The sequence below is a fragment of the Mus musculus genome, chromosome 4 (genome assembly GCF_000001635.26).
Source record: "Mus musculus strain C57BL/6J chromosome 4, GRCm38.p6 C57BL/6J".
NCBI lineage: Eukaryota > Metazoa > Chordata > Mammalia > Rodentia > Muridae > Mus > Mus musculus.
Window position 1 is genome coordinate 89,049,746 of NC_000070.6, and position 21,318 is coordinate 89,071,063.

At 37.9% G+C, this 21,318-nt stretch overlaps 1 long non-coding RNA gene across 1 annotated transcript in view; it reads left to right on the forward strand.

Moving 5' to 3' along the window:
* Positions 1-561: 561 nt before the first annotated feature.
* Wincr1 (WNT induced non-coding RNA 1) overlaps positions 562-21,318 on the forward strand; it is a 34,304-nt gene continuing 13,547 nt past the window's right edge. Inside the window, exons 1-2 of the long non-coding RNA NR_033533.1 lie at positions 562-785; positions 7,471-7,590. This is a non-coding gene — a long non-coding RNA (WNT induced non-coding RNA 1). The remainder of the gene's footprint in view (positions 786-7,470; positions 7,591-21,318) is intronic.

Genomic DNA, 21,318 nt, shown 5'->3' on the forward strand with positions numbered 1-21,318 from the left:
AGGAGCTAAGAGCTCTTGTTCTAGTAGGCTATGGAGGAGGGGGCCAATTAGGTGTCCAGGTCTCTGAGCTTTCTTACCTATCTGGGACTAGGATTTTAAAATCTACAAGTAATTAGAGCACAGCTACAATCTAACCAGTGCTGTGCCAACTGTCTGTATACAGAGACGTCAATACTCCTTGATAAGTCTGGGAAACACAGGTCTACTGATTTGTGTGGAAACTTAGCAAAGAACTTAATAACTCTCTCTTCATTTTCCAATTCTTAATTTCATCTCCAATTAATTTCTTTTCCCAACAAAAGTCTCAAATTAGTCATAAATTGTGCAGGCAAATCTAATTCCCTGAACATTGGAAGAGTGAGCATACGTGAGTAACAGCTATGACTTACTCTTTCTTTCATGCCTGCTTGCTTAGTCACTCGTGATTAAACCTTAATCAACTTGGAACAACGTTACTGTAAATACCATAGATAAATACACTAAATTAAGCACATCATCACATCAAACAGCATCAATAGCTGCATGATTTTATCACAAAGGCAAAGTACAACTCACCTCTTCCTTTCTCCTAGGCAAATGGCCTGAATATCATGAAGTATCCACCCATATCTCAAATCTATCATCCTAGTCATCCATTCTTTCTGGCAAGTTTTAGTCTTTGACAAAACAATCCTATTTATTTCCCTTGAAAATGGCTGGGAACAAGTCTTGGAATATTAGAATATCTCATCTTTGTGATCCCACTGAAAATGCTGAATTCAGTTTTAGTGCTTTTATTCATTTAGGTAAGTAATATATAGAAAACAATGGGGTTCATAACTTTTACAGTATTACTTTGTGTGTGTGTGTGTGTGTGTGTGTGTGTGTGTGTGTGTGTGAGAGAGAGAGAGAGAGAGAGAGAGAGAGAGAGAGAGAGAGAGAGAGAGAGAGATTGAGAACATACAGTGGTCAGAGGACGACTTGTGGGAATTGGTTATTTCCTTCCACCTTGGGTTCTTAGGCTCAAACTCAGGGCATCAGGTTGTATAGTAAATGCTTTATTAATTGAGCCATCTCATTAGCCTTTTTTTTTCTTTAAATTGATTGTATTTGAAATGTTCTTCAGTTTTCAAAAAGCAATTTGTATGTATTTTCCTAATTACTCAGAAGAGTTTCTTCAGTATCTGACTTTGCAAGCAATATAATAATATCTCTAATGTGCTCTTGCACATTAGACCAGCACATAAGTGGGGTTTTCTAAATGGCAGTGATTTCCATGTGAGTTTTCATCTGATGATTATGGTTTATGTGGCTTCCCTGAAACTGGCCAGCAGTGATACATGAGTGGCAGGCAGCAGTGTTGTGATTACAGAGAATAAGAAGACATTACGAAGGAGTGTATCAATTACGGAATTCATTTCCAGATTGTCGTTGCTGTAGATGAGTTCTAAGTATAAATATCTACATGCTGTTCTAGATTTAATCATTTTTGTCCTAATTGTTCTAAAATAAACATAAAATGCTGATGGGTAGAAACAGGACGTTCAACCACTTTGGAATATAATTAAGACTTGATAGAATAGGATAAAATGTATATGCTTTAATGTGTTAAAGTAGAAGCCAAAAACTATCTCTGCTCTGCAGTTGGGCTGAGATGCTTTAATTGTGTTAAATAAAACATTTTATTTAACCCTCCATCCCCTCTGGCTCTTATACTTTCTCTGCCTCCTCTTTCATGGGTTTCCTGAGCTCTGAGGAGAGAAATTTGATAGAGGTAATTCAAATAAATAAAGCAGTTTCACACATTTGTAATTTTTTATAGTTCAATTGTTTTTAAATACTTGGGGGAATTTTGTCTTTCTGCTTTCTAAATTTTCCTGCCAAAAACTATAAAAAAAATTAGAAGAGATAATTAAACTTCATGTTTTTTGATCATAAACTTTTGATGTTATTAAAAATGTTTCTCAATAAATCATAAAAAATTTACATTTACTCAGGATAAAGCTGTCCTACACATTACAAGAGTGAAGCTTTAGGTCTTAAAATTATCTCTCTTTAAGGACAACTTTGGCCTGAACTTAACTACCAAGCTAAACTTCAAACCTTAATACCAATATGGTTATATGTGACTTTAAAAACTGCAGTTATTTTACATATACATGGACTATTTAAACTCAGGCTTTCATTCAAATTATTTCTAGTTTGTTTGCCTTAAACTTTTCTAGCTTTTATAAGAAATAACTACTTCCTTTATCTGGTAAATACAGAAGTTCCCCTTTTTGGCATGGGAAGCTGGAGAAGATTCTTGTCACTCGTGTCGCCTTTGCTAAATTCATCTGACTCACTGTACATGTTAGTGGAGCAAGCAGAAAGACAACCAGATGTCCAGGCTCACCGCTGGACTACCTGACGGTCTGTCGCAGGGATCCAGGCAGCTCTGCAGAGCACACTGTGCTCAGCAGACAGCTACTGGGTTCATTCCTGGGCAACTGATACCAGGTCAAAGTCTCCCTGCAGAATCCTCCATCTGGAAAATTGAATCCAGTCCTCCAAGAAAATGGTCTTCAAGCTTTTTGTTTGTGCACACCCCAAGGGAATTAGACATTTTCTGTAACCACGTGACGAGCCTAATATTTAAATCAAGACATAAATATTATAAATTATGTTCTTTCTAAGTTATTTCATTGATTTTTCAAATTGTTTTACATTTTCTGGTAACGCTGGATTTTTAATGTTCAGCATGATGGCTTGCAGTACAAGCCTCAGTGGAATGGCTAAGCTGTAACTAACAAGTTCACCACCTCTGCTGCTCTTCTCATAGTGAAATATAGATTATTTTAATGTTCATCTTCTTGCATGGAATTATTCCACAATTTTAAATTTCTGCTATAAAATTTAGATGCAAAATGATTTGATTCCCCATCAATAATCCTAAAACCAGAAATTGAGAAATGAAATCTTCCCTAGAAATTAGAATGTTATATTCCTCATATTTTTTTAGCTCCTTTTCCTTTCTCACTATATTTTACATTAGTTTGATATACATTTATTTGCATAATATTATTTTAATTTTGATGACATTAGTTGGTGAACCTATTTATACTTTCTGCAGCAAGAATCTAAATAAAGTTAGTTTTAAATTTTTCCAAAAGAGGAACAACAATATGAACTAACCAGCACTCCCAGAACTTGTGTTTCTAGCTGCATATGTAGCAGAGGATGGCCTAATCGGCCATCAATGGGAGGAGAGGTCCTTGGTCTTGTGAAGATCATATGCCCCAGTACAGGGGAATGCCAGGGCTGGGAAGCAGGAGTGGGTGGGTTGGGGAGCAGGGTAGGGGGAGGGGATAGGGGACTTTCAGAGAGGAAACTAAGAACGGGGATAGCATTCAAAATGTAAATGAAGAAAATATCTAATAAAAAAATGAAAAAATTTTTCCAAAAGCTTCTCAATATTAAAAATATTTATCATGAGGTACTTTATTTTTATTAGTAAATTGCTTAGCAAATACATAATGACTGGATCGTGTTCAGTATAATTACATAAATATGAAACATTAATAAATAAATGAAAACCAATGCTGAAAATATCTCAAGAAGGTGACAGACCTGGGCATTTTCTCTGTATAGGTCTGTGTATGAACATTATTTATTGCTAGAATAAGCTAAAGTTTAGAATTAATTCTATTCTTTTATTTTTAAATTTTCAATCATTTTCCCTTTTATTAAAAATAGATTTTTTTCCTTCACATAATAAATCCTGATTACACCTTCCTTTTTCTCTACTCCTCTTGGTTCCTCTCCACCTCCCCTCCCATTTGTCTTTCCCTTTGTCTCCTGTTAGAAAAGAACAGGTTACTATGAGATAATATTAAGTAAATAGATAAGATATAAGATAAAATAGTAAGTATCACATCAAAGTTAGACAGGACACGCCAAAAGACAGTAAAGAGCCCAAGAGAGAGCACACGAATGAATCATCCATTGCTTTGTACACTCGGGAATCCCATAAAACCACTCAGCTCGGGGACAGTACATAATGCAGAGGACCTGGCACAGACTCGTGATATGCACTTTATTCTTGTTGACTTAGAGAACCTGATCCTTGGTGTCCTCCATCCCCTCTGGCTCTTTCACTTTCTCTGTCTCCTCTTCCATAGGTTTCCTGAGCGCTGAGGGGAGTAATTTGATATAGGTAATTCATTTAGGGCTAAATGTTCCAAGGTCTCTCATGTTCTGTGTAATGTCTGGCTCTGGGTCTGTTTTTTTCTCCCATATGCTGTGGGAGGTAGCTTCTCTGATGATGGCTGAACAAGGCACTGCCCTATGAGGATATCAATTAATACTATACATTTTAATTGAGGTAAATGTGAAAATATCCCTTCATAGATAAAGATGGAGGTGTTTTATTCCAGTTGTGATGCAACTTTTAGACCTTTGCACAATTTTTGTGTCCCAAATTACATGTTCATCTACCATACAAAAATTATTTTTGAAGGTCTATCAGCTAAAAACTGTTCAGTATACATTCATTTGTGTTTAAAGCAAAGAATTGACACCAGACATGAAATTCTTTCACTTTCCACACCTACAGCAGCAGTTGTACAATAGCATCACTCACCTATACATTCAATATCGCTGCTGGTGTCCCACTCTGGGGGAAAGGCATCCAAACCAAATTCCAAAGGTACAGTAAAAACGACTTCCCTTTTATGGCAGCAAAGTACCATTCTTAAAAAGAAAGCATGTTCCACAAATTCAGGGGAAATTCATGTTTCTACAACATTCTTAACACTATACATGGCTCTGGGAAGTCTTTGTGAACCCCTGTATGAATACTCTGGCTGAGGACCACTGTACTGAAGCGTGGTGTCCCGATAGACATTTAAGATTAATAAAAGAACACCTAAATAGGAAGATGGGATGTTTTAGTTGCTTTACAATTGATAGTTTTTCTAAAAGATTTTATTAAGTGAAGATTTTTTTTTTTTGGTTGTGAGCCTAGCCTTTAACGGCTGAGCCATCTCTCCAGCCCTTCTTTTTTTTTTTTTTTAAGTTTAATATAATTTAATGTGTGTGTGCTTGTTTAGGGATAGATGAACGATATCAGGTATTAGTTGGTAGTTGTTGAATTTGATAGTGAACATGTAGATAACCATCAAAATATTTCCTACCCTCCCTCTTCTTTTCTTGGCACTCACTCTGTAGACATGATACAGATCTTATGTCGCTCTCACTCTGTAGCCTAGGCTGTCCTGGATCTCATGTAACCCAGGCTGCCAAACTTACAGCAGTCTCCTTTAGTCAGTCTCTCAAGTGCTGAGATTGTGAGCACAAGCCACCATGCCAGGTGTGAATATGTTTTTATTTAAATTTTAAATTATTGGTGTTTATATATATATATATATAATCTTTATTGGGATTTCTTTTTTTATTTTATTAGATATCTTCCTTATTTACATTTCAAATGTTATCCCCTTTCCTTGTTTCCCCTCCAAAAACCTCCTATCCCCTTCCCTTCTCCCCCTCCCCCAGCTCACCAACCCACCCACTCCTGCTTCCCTGTCCTGGCATTCCCCACACTGAGGCCTCCAGCCTAAGTGAAGATTTCTTTTATTTTTTAAATTTTTTTATTACGTATTTTCCTCAATTACATTTCCAATGCTCTCCAAAAGTCCCCCATACCCCCCCCCCACTTCCCTACCCACCCATTCCCAATTTTTGGCCCTGGCGTTCCCCTGTACTGGGACATATAAAGTTTGTGTGTCCAATGGGCCTCTCTTTGCAGTGATGGCCGACTAGGCCATCTTTTTATATTACCAAATAGATGCCCAACCTAAATCGATTTAGTTTGTGAGAGAGACTTGGATTTAAGGGCCTAAAAGCATGGTTTCAGCCATCAACCCTATCTGCCTGTAGAAAACTGGGTACGCTGTGCTACAAGTTTAAAGACTAGTCAATAACAGCATTTCGTGAAGTCAATTATAGGATTTGAGTAGATACATGTAAACACCTAGTTTATTATCAGGAAAAATAGTCAATATTTTGAATCCACAACCTTGAATACACCTTTTAAAAGGTATCTAAAAGTGAGTAATTTGGGTTTCATATAAAAGAAAATTTATTTTAAAATCGAATAACTAAACATGTTATAAAAATTAATAAAGGTGAGAAATACTAGAAGTATCAGTAGTGTCCAGTATTATATGACTTCATGAAAATAATTTAGAAGAAATTTTTAAAATGGAGAGGGTGAGAGAAAAGGACCTGTAGAAGGATTTGTGTGTCTGCAGTGTCAAAAATGCCCTAGTCATGGATGGCGAACATTAACCAGCTTAAGAAACTCCAAAAGGCAAGTTCAGGCACATTACCCACCTAAGCACTCACGGATAGATGTTTTCAAGACAGAACACCAATTATGCAAGTCAGACTTCCTTAACCTTCTTGCATGACCACACAACTATGGGTGTGGAAATCTGATGTAATTACCTAGGCAGGGCTGGCAAATAACACTGACCGCAAAATGTGGAAGACTGAGCCATACTACTAGTCAGCTATCTTCCCTGGTCAGACTGTCCAGGTAACCTGTTAACCCTTTTCATTCCTTACCTATGCTGACACAGCCAATCCCAGAACTGGACTATTAACTAAGACCGCTTACCTCTAAATAAATGGAGTTTTCCATACTAATAAAAAAAAGTCAACCTTTAAAAACTGATCCATTAGTTAGAGTTTTAAAAGATAGATTGAATAAGTAAGTACTAGCATGGGCAATTTTCTAAGCTTTGTGATCTTCAGAAAAATGTGATGTGTCCAATTATAATAATAAGATATTTTAGCTTCATATCTCTTTTTTGTTTTATTCAATTTCCCTGAAATTTTTAGTAAAATATTAGGAATAAGATGAATGTCTGTCTGTCTGTCTGTCTGTCTGTCTCTCTTAAACACACACAACCACAAACAAACCAATTTTAAAAAGTAGAAAGTAAAATGTAATATGACTCCTTGCTATGATGCAAGCAATATTTTTCTCGTCTCTTCTAATTCTTAAAATCACTGTGTTTGGGATAGTCTTAAATATTTCTTGGATTATAAATACCTTTTCTCGAAATCATCAAAGAAATTCTCTGCTATGTCCAAAGCACTCTTTTCCCATTTTCTCTAATACTACCTTGTGGGACAATGACAGACACCTGAAGAAAAATCTTTTGGTTTCTCCAAATATTTGCTCTTTGGAATATTTCCAAAAGGAGAGAAATAACTAGCAGTTGCTGCTCTGCTTCTCCTGAGGAGTCTGAGTGCGTAGCATTGTGGTCGATGCTGCTTTATTATAGTCATAAGTCTGGGATTCTCTGAGGTTCCTCTTGGAATGCTCCAATGACAGACTTGGTGTGGAAGCTGAGCTGATCGGCTGAAGGACTTTCTTCTATTCCACATCAGCTTCCCACTAATAGTTTCCATTTCTTTTTTTTCTTTTTTTTTTTTAACCAGTCCTCAAGCACGCTCTTTCCAAATGTGCTTTGATAGCAGATGGCAGGTCAAATCACCCAGGAAGCTAAGATCAAGAGAAAATGGTTGGAAATTTTCCAGTTAACTGTGAGTAATCATGAGGTAAGCTGGATAATACATAAACTCATTCACACCACCTCTTCTCCAAATTCCCCAGCAGTCTTATTCATCAACATGGCAAGCCAGGAAAAAAAAAGAAATGCCAGGCTGTCTGGAAGGAAAAACCAAGCAAGAGGCATACTGCTCTCTAACATGAGCAGAGCATGCAACTGTCCATTCAGTCCTAGAGGGGTGGGATTTTAGCATTTATCAGCATTGAAAACATCCCAAAGTTGACTAAGCCACCAGTGATAGCTCTATATTCTAATTAGCCAAGGAAAGTGAACATTTAAATGCAAAGGATTTAAGGAGTATGTAGCCAAGCATAAGCAGGTTGTCATTCTGACCATTACAGTGTGCTACAAGCTCTTTGAATGCTGTTCTGCAAAACCCTGTATACAAATAGTCAAGGACTGTACCAGAAGATAAGAACAGCAAAGACCATATTCAAAGGCAATGGAAAGGAAGGTGCTGTGGCCAAGAGGAAGTTAGATAATGCCAGGCACACTGAGGAAAAGCCTTTTCATATCACTTCACCTGCTCTGCACCATCTCTGAGCTACAGAATATGGCATGTTTTATTCCTTTTTTCTAAAATAGGAAATAATCTGCATTGAAAACATTATTTTCATTGTATTACTTAGAACGTATATAAAGCTTAAGAAATGATCACTATTAACTCTATTTTAATAACCAAATAGAAGACTAAAGAAGCCACGCTTGAACAGCCATGTTGCTAGTAAGCAATTCTGAAACAGTTGATCTGATTCTAGGTTCCTTTAGCACCAAGCTACATTTATTTGATTAAAACACGAGCTGCTCCAGGTTTGTAATAAGTCGGAGGCCCTCATTTTCCACTTCTACACTTCATTTATTATTGAGTCTTGTGCTGGACTTTTATTAAAATAAATGTGGATACTTCATTTCTAAGAAACATGAAATTATTTCTTTAAGTGGTTTCCATGCAGAAAAAAAGCATCTTCCTCGGGCATAAATACTTCTGAGCACCCACCACCTGCTCCATTCTGTGTGAGTGTTTGCTGAGCTCATTAAAATCTGGTGGCTTGTGGAATTCCCAATAGCAATGTGTCTCTGCAAAACCAACGAAAGCAGACACTCACACCCTTTCAGGCGAACTCATAACCTGTTTGTGTTTACTTTTAAGAAGAGGACAGATACAAATTATTCCATTTCCTTTTGTGCTGGTCAAGGAGAGAGCCCAGCTTCCTGGTGTTAAATTATATAACTTGAACCAGAGGTCAGGTGGAGCAGTGGTCACCTTCAGGTTCTAACCTGCAAAACAACCCACCTCAGGGAGCCTCGTCATTCAGGGAGGTGAGCGTGCCAGACACCACAAACCCAGACTTGCTGGTAGAGGCCCCTCAAGCCAAACAGCAGCTCAGCCAATAAAGGGTGGTGGGAGGTAGGAAGTATGCTCAGGTCTGGCAGGGGGCGGAGTGAGTCACTTCTTTGATGTGGAGCAGTTATTCCAAGCACAGCAAAGGTGAGCAAGCACTTCCTTCCCTTGGCTACTGCAACTCCTGGGACAACAACCCCTTGGTGTAGGAAATTGAGTCACAGGCTAGGAAGGCTTTAGGGTTGAGGGAGAAGAAATTGCATGTTTCTAGTCTAACGTCAATTTTACTAAGATGTATTTTGTCAACCTGGTAAAATTGCAGTCTGCCTTGTGAATATAAACCTGTTTTCTATTTATTTCTGAAACATTTCTCATGGTTCTCCATTCTTAGTAGGGATGCTCACCGAGAGTTGTTTAATCCCAACACTAAGAAGGTAGAGATTAGGAATATCAGAAGTTCAAGGTTGTCCTCTGATAAATGACAATTTCAAGGCCAGCCTGGGATATATAAGACCCAGTCAAAGAAAAGGGGTTCGGAAGGGAGAAACGAACATGAGTTATTAACAATAGCATCCAAAGCATTGAATTCCATGAGTCAAAGCAATGATGTAGTAAGACTTTTAGAGAAAGCATCTATGTGAATTAACTTCTTTCCTTCCCCAAAATCAGTTGTAATATTACTTTCTTTGATCATATTTATATATATATTAATTTTCTGAGCAGCAAAAGAGAAATGCCTAAGTTGAAACACTTTTTGCTGAAGAAGAACAGAGTGAGAAGGCCTATTCTGATTCTGAATAGAGAAAATGTGATAGCCTTGCCATTACTGGTTAGGCATTTCATCAAATTACAGGCAATAAAACATCCTGGTGTGTATAACTCAGCCATGGTTTGGTGTGTTTAGTTTTGCCTGGCTAGGACACTGTACTCACAAAAATACTCTGCGATTTTATGGACAATTATATTTATTTTTATTTTTTTATGTTTATATTTATTTTATTTTTATTATCACTGTCACAAACTTGCTAGCAGAAATGATTTAAGGAAGGAAGGATTTCCTTTTGGCTCCAGCTAAGGAAGGCCTGGTGTGGGACAGAGAAGGTACTGTGTCAGGTGGTTTTTCTGTCTGTGGTGGTCAGAGCTTGCAGGGAAGCAGAATGCTAGAGCCAAAAATAGAGGAGAGTATTGTTTCCAAAGACAGAACCCCCTTCTGCTCACTGGACCACAATTCTAAAGGTTCCATGACTTTCTAAAACTGTGCTGTCTGCTGCAGTTGCTGAACTGTGTGAGCCTAACTGTAAAAAAGACATCATTGGATTACTTGACTCTATTAGAAAAAGTCTAGATGTTCACTGCAGGAACTGAGCCACCACTCAGTGTGACAACATTTTCAATGCAAATAACTCACAAATCAAAAGCTCAAATCACAGATCAGAGATGGCTTACAGACTCATCATTTTCTTATTACTAAAAAATAATAGTATGTCAGAGATTGCTCTAGTCACCAGGAGTATAGCAAAGAACAAATACACAGAAAAAAATAAAATGAAATTTGTTTATCATAATGGTGATGAGTGCTTTTAAAGCAAAACTAATCAAGGAAAGAGTAATGAGCAGGAAATGAGGTGAGATTTCAAATAGGGTGGCTAACAAGGAAACGTCTAAAAGAAGGCCCGGGAGGGGATCTTAGGGAAAGACCCTTCGAGGGCAGAAGGATGGTGACTCAAAGGACAGTAGACTTGAAGCGTGCATTGCACATCTACAGGCAGTGGGACCAGTATGGTGACATAAGAAACAGCAATGGCATGGGACACTGCAGGAAGAAGCTCAGAGACATCTATAATTTCTGTAATGTTATTCCTATAAACATTTGATTTCTAGTATCCCTAGACAACAAGTAAGATTTGACAGTACTAAGTTGCATATTACCACTCCGTGACCACAAAACTAAGCAACAGTTTTCATAGAATCCCAGATCCTCCTATTTCCTGACAATTAGCTTGCTTCCTTCCTGTTTGCTCCCCTATAAAGAAAACTTTAATCGGTGACTACAAAAATAGAATTATAGGAGTTACTTGGGCCTCTATATAGCCAAATGTAATAAATGATTCTGGACACTGGATCTGGCCCAGGTTGAGAGACCATATTGCTCTATAAATCACACCACGTGTGTTTATATATGATGACAAAACCAAATTCACACAATATCTTTCCACGAATCTAGCCCTTCAAAGGATAATAAAGGGAAAACACCAACACTAGGATGGAAATTACGCCCTAGAAAAAGCAAGAAAGTAATCCTTCAATAAACCTAAAAGAAGACAGCCACAAGAACAGAATCCCAATTCTAACAACAAAAATAACAGGAAGCAACAATTACTTTCCCTTAATATCTCTTAATATCAATGGACTCAATTCCTCAATAAAAAGACATAGACTAACAGACTGGTTACACATACAGGACCCAACATTTTGCTGCTTACAGGAAACCCACCTCATGGAAAAAGACAGACACTACCTCAGTGTAAAAAGCTGGAAAACAATTTTCCAAGCAAATAGTCCAAAGAAACAAGGTGGAGTAGCCATTCTAATATCAAATAAAATCGACTTCTAACCCAAAGTTGTCAAGAAAATTTTCTTTCTCAGTAAAGCTACTCATCCATGTATACAGCACCAAGAACATGGGGACACAGGCACCGTGTGGATCAACATGGTGTTCATGTCGTTCTGTTCAGCTACACTCTGGGCTTTCCAGGCTGCCTTCTGATAGGAGGGGGTGTTTTTTAAACTACTCATCTTATTTGTTTCTGTTTCCTTTTGTACTTGAGTTTTATTGGATGTATACTGTTAAAGAATAGAGTTTAGCTGATGTTAATTAACATGTAGGGTGAGATAAACAAGAAAATAAAGGTAAAGGAGAGATTGCTGCCCAACAAAAAAGTCACAATATAGAAAACTAGCATCGTCACAGTTGTGGTAAACTTAATCCACAGGAATTACCAGTAGCCAGAAATTGTTCTGGACTGAGTGTGAAATCCACAAGGTTTGAAAATGATCAAGTGACCTACACGAGAACATTTTTCACTTCATGAGGAAATATATCTTACCCACACCTTATGACTCAGAGGTATTAATTTTTATCTTCCTGACTCCGGTAGCCAAAAGTTAGGATTGAGTCAGGCAAATATTTCCCAAATGAGTTGCAGAATGTACCTTTACAATAATGCCCCTGAAACCAGCAGACGTGTTCTTGGGCAGTAGAAACTTGTGTCTGAGACATTTGCATATTTACAGGAGTTTTGATTCCTTTAAAAGAACATGACTGAGAGTAATTTTTATAGGTAACATGAGATATAATAAGTCATGTTAAAGAATGGGACTTAATTGATAGCTTAGAAGTTGAAAACTTCAAAGTAAAAGCTAGCCCCAAAACATTTCTCAAGGTGAAAATATATTTAGTAGTTTCCTTGAAAATATCCAGGATGATAACTGATTTAACTTGAAAATATTGGCCTTGGCATTTCTCTCCTTGTCCAAGAAAATGATTATAAGAGCAAATAGTGGCTCTGAGAAGTTTCATGTTTTGTTTAAGAATTGTGGTTTCTCTGGCTAACTTGACTAGCAAACATACATAAATAGTCTCCCTGGTGTAAAACACTGGATGACAGGATTTTGTGGGGAATGGATAAAAGTAGACATAATTGCAGCTGTAACTATAGGCAAAAGAAAGCAAATAACCAAACATTTAGTGGACTTAAGCATAGCAAATTGTCAACTCAAAAAAAATATGCAGGACATAATTTGTTAAAATTCAATACTGGTACATTTATGTCCAAATTCAGAGAAAAGAGACATGGAGACAGACTGGTACACTGAGAGTTTATTGGCAGTATTGTCGGGAGGGACTTGCCTGAGAAAATGAAAGTAGGTCTTGACAAGCTGAAATAGATCCTGCAAGTCCTTAGTGCTAGAGCCAACAGCCCTTCTCTTGCAGAATGTGGAAGATGAGATGGCCCTTCAAAGTTCTGCTCAGTTGAGGCAAGCAGTTCTCTTTGACCAAAGGCATATCTGAGGTTGGAATTTATCTGTGACTTGTTACCAGCCATTGTGGCAGTCAGAGCATGAATTCTACAACGTGAATGGGAGATTGGTGGACTTCAGCATCCACAGCAGACAGGGCAGCTTCATCTCCCAGAAACAAGAAGCACTGGTCTTGGCAATGGTGAAAGACACATGGATGTCACTGTGTCTCTGCAGAGTGAGTGGCGTAGGGTGTAGGATACCATGCCATTTGGAAACCAAAAATCTGCTGCCACCTTGTAGTTTGTGTATTTTTAAAAGGCAGAGCCAGCTACCTGACTTCTGAGGTCTCCTACAATAGGAAATGCAGATTCTTTTGTTTAAAAGGAAGGAAAAAGGTGCTAGTAAAAGTCTACACTTTAGGGTGTTCTCATTTACTGTTTAATACTGTTCTGAAGAATAAAAATGTTGTGCATTTAGGATTTGTGCTAAACAGAGTGTAATATGATCTTACCAGGAAAAAGAAAGATGTGTGTAAGTGTGTGTGTGTGTGTGTGTGTGTGTGTGTGTGTGTGTGTGTGTTTAGGGCATGCAGGGGTGGCAGGCAGATATGTTAACTTTATTTATACAGTGATTCTTTTTACTAACTTTCTATATGTAGTCTGTCTTATAAGCCTGCAATATACTTTAAAACTATTTCAAAATTTTAATATTTAAAACACAGACATAAGAACTTTAGGTGCCGGGCGTGGTGGCGCACGCCTTTAATCCCAGCACTCGGGAGGCAGAGGCAGGCAGATTTCTGAGTTTGAGGCCAGCCTGGTCTACAAAGTGAGTTCCAGGACAGCCAGGGCTATACAGAGAAACCCTGTCTTGAAAAAACAAAGAATAAAAAAAGACCATTTAGCTTGTATGGGCTTGTGTGTTCTAGTCTTGCTAGAACAAGGGAAGTGGATTAGTGTCCTTGTAGAATCATCTTTCTAATATTCTCCCCTTTCAACTTGTTAATAATGCAGACTTAAAAGGAAAGCAACTCTGACTGTGATAGCTTTTCCTTCCCTTGTTTGCCATAATTTTTACTGTAGATGTCTGGTTTGTTTGAAGACAACATAGGTACAGGTGGGCACGGTAGTTTTTCCAGGATCGTGAGTGTGTGTGTGTGTGTGTGTGTGTGTGTGTGTGTGTGTGTGTGTGTGTGAGTGTGTATGTGTGTGTGTTTGTGCGTGTGTGCGTATGTGTGTGTTTCTTAGGACACTATTGCCTGCCCACCAGCACTAATCTCTGTTTCCTAACTGTAGATATACTGTGACTAGCTGCCTGATTCTGCTACCATCAGACCTTCACTACCATGACTGTATCCTCAAACTATGAACCAAAATAAATGCTTCTCTGCCTTAAGTTGTCTTTGTCAAGAACTTTATTACAGAATAAAGAAAATCATGAAGACAATAGGTACCAAGAGTGATGTCATTGTTGTGATGACAAACCTGGCCATGTGGTTCTTGGGATTTTTAGGAAAAGATTTCCAAGAGAAGTGTGAAAGAATTTGAAATATTGGGATAGTATATGAGCCATAAACTGCTGCTGTAAGCATAGCTTAACGAAAGTTAGAGTAGGAGTTTGAAGGTATAGAATATTAAGAAAAACGTAGACAGTGGAGGTCTGGTTCATGGAGTTTCATAGAGAAACAAGGATTCTATTGAGAACTTGGCTAGTATCATTCATGCGCTATTCTGGCAAAGGATCTGGCTACATTTTGTTCATGTCCTGACAACTTGAGTGAAGCTAACTTTGAAAGTGATGAACTAATGTATTTGGCAGGGGAAATGGCAAAGCAGGATACCATTCGGTCTGTGTTATGGTTTCTGCTCACTGCTTGTATCCAAGTCTGCAGTGAGAGAAAGCAACCGTGGGAGAGAAAAGATGTGAAAAATGTGTCACTCGGTGAAGAAAGGAGAGAGCCTGCTATTGCAGGCAAGGTGAGCAGCTCTGCGTATTAAAGGCGTTCGCACAACAAGCTGCTGCAGGATTTGCTGTGTTCTCTGCTGGGTTTTAGTTTTGTTTTGATTCACATTTTCCCCTGCTATGCCCAATTCTTCTCTTTGAGGACAGGAATGCCGTTTTATTTTGGTAGTGTGTAATCCTGAGATTACTTGCGCTCGCTGTGGAAAGGTTGCCCGGGTTTCAGAAAACACTCCACTCTAACTTTGAACAGAGTTTGAACTGTTAGACTATGGGATTTTGGAGGTTGGGTGGCATGCATGCTGTGTTATGAGATGACATGAGCTTCTGGGGACAAAGAGTAGAGGATTGTGGCTTAAAAGTAACACAGTTGGATGTCAGGTAGACAAAGGGTCGACTTGTGATGGTGAATACTGATCGCCATTTCAACAAATCTAGACAAGCCTCTGGCCAGTTGTGAAGGAGTTTAGAAATTAGGTTGAGGTGGGAAGACCTATCCTAAGTGCAGTCAGCATGACTTCATGGCTTGGAGTCCTGAGCTGAATGCAAAGAATGCCAGCTGAGCACCAGCCTTCATTGATCTCTGCTACAGAGCAGCCAGCTGCCTCCTGCCCCTGTTGTATGTTTACTCCCCCCACCACAATGGACTTCATCTTCCAGATGTGAGGCATTATAAACCCATCCTTCCTTAAGTAGCTTTTGTCTTCTGTATAAGTAATGTAAGCAGGAAAGGCTTTCTGCAATTACAGAATAAAAGTGAACAGTGATAGACCACAGCATTGACGAGTGGAACTGTGGGTAATGGGTGCCTAGGATTTAGTAAGACACCAAATCCACCACCATGATTTCCTCCAGCAGTGTGCAGCACATTGTGAGTAGGCACAGGAAAACAAAAAACAAGGAAAAACAAAACAAAAAACAAAAAACAAAAACCCAACGGGCTATTGGGTTGATCCAAGCTCAGAGAACACTTGGTCATAGCCACTGATAATACTGGCAGAAGTTCCAAAATGATTGATCATATGTGAGCAAAGAAGAAAATAAATTCAGGAGGCACTTTATAAAGACTACCAGAAAAAAAATCTGTATTGCACACCAGTGAACACTGACTGCGTTTGTCACGGAGGCCAGGTTCCATGCTCTGTCTTCTTTCATATCTCTTCATGGAATCTTTCCACTATTTTGTGAGCCTTGAAGCATTGGTAACAGCACTTTCACATGAAGATACAAAGGGTTAAAATGAATGGATAGCTTCATGGTTTTCTCCTTGATTTCATGACTTCATGACTTCCAATTCCCAAACAGCTAAGACATAGCAATACTAATGACAGCAAAAAGGGGTGGAAATTAATGTAGGGTGGAAAAGCTGTGAAGGATGGGCTGAACTTTTGGTTTCAGATATTTTAAGATTAAGCAATCTATCCAAAAGCATTTCAAGACCCCAAAGAACTGGTGTTTCAGGGACTTAGAGGCAGCATTGGCCCTAAGCATATTCAACTCCTCCCAATAAAACAGTATGTCTAACTTACCTCTAACTCCCACACTTTGCTTACATTCTCTCTTTTCCACAAAGAAAGTTTCCTGATTCCTCATTTGGAAAGAATTTATTCTTTCTTAAATCTTAAAATAATTACACTTGTCGATATACTATATATGTTCACGAATATGTATTTCCTTAGATTAAATACTCACCAGGTTATATTTCATTCATATAATTTTCTAAAATTTTTATAATAATGTCTTAGCCATATAAAATTACTAGGTTTTAAGTGTTAGGTATACACTAATAAATTAATATAGTAAAAACAAAATTCCAACTATTTTCAAACCTTTGAGTAGGAAGTGACTTTAAGGCTTCTATTTTAAGTATTTAAGTTCATTGAAAATTGTATGCCTTTTGAAGCACATGGAAAAGTCACACTGATTTTTAAGTAATATATTTCATTTCCTAACTCAATGATGAAATTAGTTATGTATTGCAGAGATTTCCTGACACTCTCTTCTGGCCTCGGTTGGAATTCACACACATATAGCATATACTCATACACACAAACACACACATGCGCACACACACACACGCGCGCGCACACACATAAAGAAAGAAAGAAAGAGAGAGAGAGAGAGAGAGAGAGAAAGAAAGAAAGAAAGAAAGAAAGAAAGAAAGAAAGAGAAAGAAAGAAATCTTTAAAATATTTCAGAAAGGAAAACTAAGTTTCCAATTTCTAAGAAAAATAAATAAATTTCTTCCAAAGAGAAAAAGAAATGTATTTGGTTCTTATTATTACTGATAAAATCTTATTTAACTGTTGAAGCATCACTGTCATATTCTTCTAAACATATTCTGCAAAGGCCATTTGAGTTCACTAAAACCCCTAGAAAAAACAGATGCATATTAAATGTTGACTCCACCTGAGTATATTTGAAGTAATGTGTTTTATTACTCAACTAACATCCTCTGAGTCATTTACCTCTTACAAATGAGAACTACACTTAACTATGACTAAAAGATAAAACAGATTTACTTGGTGAGTAGAAGTGTGATTTTTGAAGAAGCATACAAAAATCCAATGTTAAATAGTAATGCTGCCTTCTAATTGACAAATCATCCGAGGAGTTAAAGAGTGTAGTCTTGGTGGCTTAAATAATGAACATTTTTTTACAACTCTGGTGGCTTGAAAAGGCAAAAGCTTAAGGTCAGCTGGTCCATTGCCTGGTGAGAGAGCTGTTACCAGTTACAGTAGGCTACCCTCTTATTCTAGTACTTGTATGATGCGAGAGAGGATGGGAGAGAGCGGAGAGAGGAGGAGGGAAGGGAGAGAGACAGAGAATCTTGCTCTTTTTTATAGGGATGCTGTTCTTATTGGATTACAGCACACTTTTATGGCTTCAGTCTTATCACCTTTTCTATGAGCCTTGTCTCCAGTGTCTCATTAGGAGTGTAGGGACAATGCAAACATTTTATCCAATATGCAATCACATTCATTTATAGAAATATATGTTCTTTGTCGTGACTTGCCTCCATGTTGTCCATTTGATCTTATTCTCGGTCCGATGACATTACACTTGGGGTTCTCCAACTTTAAGATTTTTGGGAAGATGAGGCTACCTGGAGTTCAGTCCTAGGAATTTTGATTTAGCCAATTTGGAACAGAGTCCATACAGCAGGATCTGTTGTTGACCATGATAATAATGCTGTTGAGAGGATCAATTGGAGGAGGGCAAACTATACACTTTATTAAATCATCTACATCTAAATCAAGTCTGAGCTACCTACAATATATGTTTTTTAACTAAGTGTAATGAACTTGCCTCTTAGAACAGCCTTCACTATGTCCCATAAATTTGGATATGTTGTGTATTCATTTTCATTCAATACTAGAAAGTCTTTAATTTCTTTCTTAATTTCTGTCTTGACTTATTTTTCCTTCAGTAGAGAGTTGTTCACGTTCCATGAATTTTTAAGCTTTCTTTTGTTGCTGCTGTTTTTGATATCCAGCTTTAATCTGTGGTGGTCAGATAGGGTATATGGTGCTATTTCGTTTTTCTTGTATATGTTGAAACTTGCTTTGTGTCCAAGTATGTGAAAAAGTTAGGAGAAAGTTCGGTGAGGTACAGAGAAAAAAATATATTCTTTAATGTTTTTGTGAAATGTTCAGTAAATATGTTAGGTCCATTTGGTTTATAACATCTGTTGGCTCCAGCATTTCTCTGTTCAGTTCTTGTTTGTATGACCTGTCTACTGGTAAGAGTGGAGTAATGAAGTCTTCCATATCTATGTGTGAAGGTCACTTTGTGATTTAAGCTGTGGTAGTGTTTCTTTTATGAACGAGGGTGCCCTTGTGTTTGGTACATAGATGTTAAGAATTGCAATGTCCTCTTGTTGGATCTTTCCCTTGATGAGCATGTAGTATCTTTCCCCATCTTTTCAGATTAGTTTTGGCTTGAAGTCCATTTTATCAGATATTAACTAGGCTATACCAGCTTGCTTCTTAGGTCCATTTGCCTGGATTATCTTTTCCATCATTTTATGCTGAAGTGATGTCTAACCTTGATGTTGAGGTGTATTTCTTAAATACAGCAGAAGAATGGGCCCTATTTTTGTATCTATTCTGTTAGTCTGTATCTTTTTATTGGGGAATTGAGACTACTGATGTTGACAGGTATCAATGATCAGTTATTATTGATTGCTGTTATTTTGCTGTTGTGTGTGTGTGTGTGTGTCTGTGCGTGTGTGTGTGTCTGTGCGTGTGTGTGTGTGTGTGTGTGTGTTTCCCCACCACCACCATTTTTTTAAATTTGTTGATTGGGATTATTTATTCCTTATGTTTTCTTCAGTGGGCCAGACAGTGTGGAAAGACTGGAGCAGGTAATCTGCTACGAAGCTGGAGAAGAGACTGGGGGATTAGATTTGGAAGAGAGGAGCGAGAGGTGAAAAATCTGTAGTTAAAGTACCTGCTTCCATTGTTGGAGGTGCCTTCAGCTTCCCAGAGTGGAGAACTGGAGTTTGAGGGGCTGGGATAATGGGATGAGAGGAGGTAAGAAAGTTTGGAAGAGAAGATCTATGTGATCCACTGGAGGTCAGACCATTTGTCATAATTTTTAAATGGTCTGTACAAAACTTCTTGGGTTTAAGTATTTCTTTGTTGTTTTGGATTAGGTTTTGTTCCTTTTTGTTTCGTTTTTGTTTCTTTGTTTGTTTGTTTGTTTGTTTGTTTGTTTTGAGACAAAGTCTCACTACATATCTTTGGCTGGAGTAGAACTTGCTATACAGAACAAACTGACCTCTGCCTAGAGTCCTGATATTCAAGGCATGAGCCACCACAGCATTTTTTTCCAATCTTAGCTTTACTTTTTGCTTTCTTAACTGTACCAGCTTTTGGGAAAATGTCCCAGACATGTCCAGGATTTAGACCCATCACAGGCTGCCATATGTGAAAGTCCCCTTCCTCACCCTTTCTCTGGCTCCTTTAGATAAGTTGCCATTTTGTCACAAATGTTTGTCGATTTGATAAGTTCATTATTGTGTTGAAATTAGAACATTGTTTGGCCAGTTTGCCTTAAAGTTGGTATCAATTGAACAGGTTTTTTTTTTAATGTTTTGTTTTCTGTATGGCAATGGTGGTATACTGTGTGCATGTGTTTATGTGTGTGTTTGTATGTGTGTATACACAGGCATCTGCATGCCTTTGTGGATGTGTGTCTTGGTTAGTTGGTTGGTTAGCTTGATATGGGATCTTAATATGATGTCCTGGTTGGCCTGGGACTCACTATGTAGAAGAAGCTGGTCTCAGACTCACAGAGATCTATCTACTTGTTTCTGTCTCCCAGTTGTTGGAATTAAAGGAATGCATTAGCCTCATTAGGCTCAGAGGCCAGCTAGAGTTTTAACTTGTGTAGAATATGCAATATTCTTGGCACTGTGCTAAATTATATTCTATCTGGAAATAAAATTCAGATAGTTGATTTTAACAAATTTGTTCTGATACAACACTCCCCCAAATCTATAGCCAAACTTTCCCCTTAAGTTGATCTCATGTTGAGTCACCAAGTAGTAGATAACACAACAAGCACACATCCCACTGGAACTGTCTTTTAGTTATATCACTATAGAGAGAGGTAGTTACTTTAAAATATCTCATTCTGTCACAAAATACAATTTCATAGTTGAAATTCCAGAGGGAATGGAGATTTTAGGTAATTTCTCTTTCTTTCTTTCTTTCTTTCTTTCTTTCTTTCTTTCTTTCTTTCTTTCTTCCTTTCTTTCTCTCTCTCTCTCTCTCTCTCTCTCTCTCTCTCTCTCTCTCTTTCTTTCTTTCTTCCTCTCTTTCTCCTTTTTTCTTTCTTAACATAATGGTATGTTAAGTTAAATAAGACCATCATTTTCAAAAAATCAAGTCAAACTAAATTTAACAGAAGTTAATATTTGTGTCTCTGCTCATACAGAAAGCACTATAACTTTCTTTGGCACACCCAGGCCACCCTCAGTTCCTCTTCCTCAATTCCTTTCTGCTATGTCACCAAGCCATCAATGTTCAAGTCACGTCAAATCACTAATCTATGCCAATACTAATTTCATTCTTTCTCCCTAGTTTTGTCCCTGTGGTTCTATTTATCTGATACAGCTTTCATTTTTTCCCCTTCACCTCGTATCTTCCTTCTTGCAAAACTATCAAACTTGTCATCCTCAGGATCAGCCGGTCTTGCATTCATCCTCTGAGACATTGCCAGAATTACCTTCCACAAACAAAACAAAGCATGGTCAATTTACCCCTTCCAATGGCTTTCAAAGTCTTGCTCATGTTCCAAAAGACCAAAAACACCTCAGCAAGGTAACAAAGTCCTACCCCAAAGGAACTCTTTAAGGTTTCCAGCACCAGCCGCTCCACCAACTTC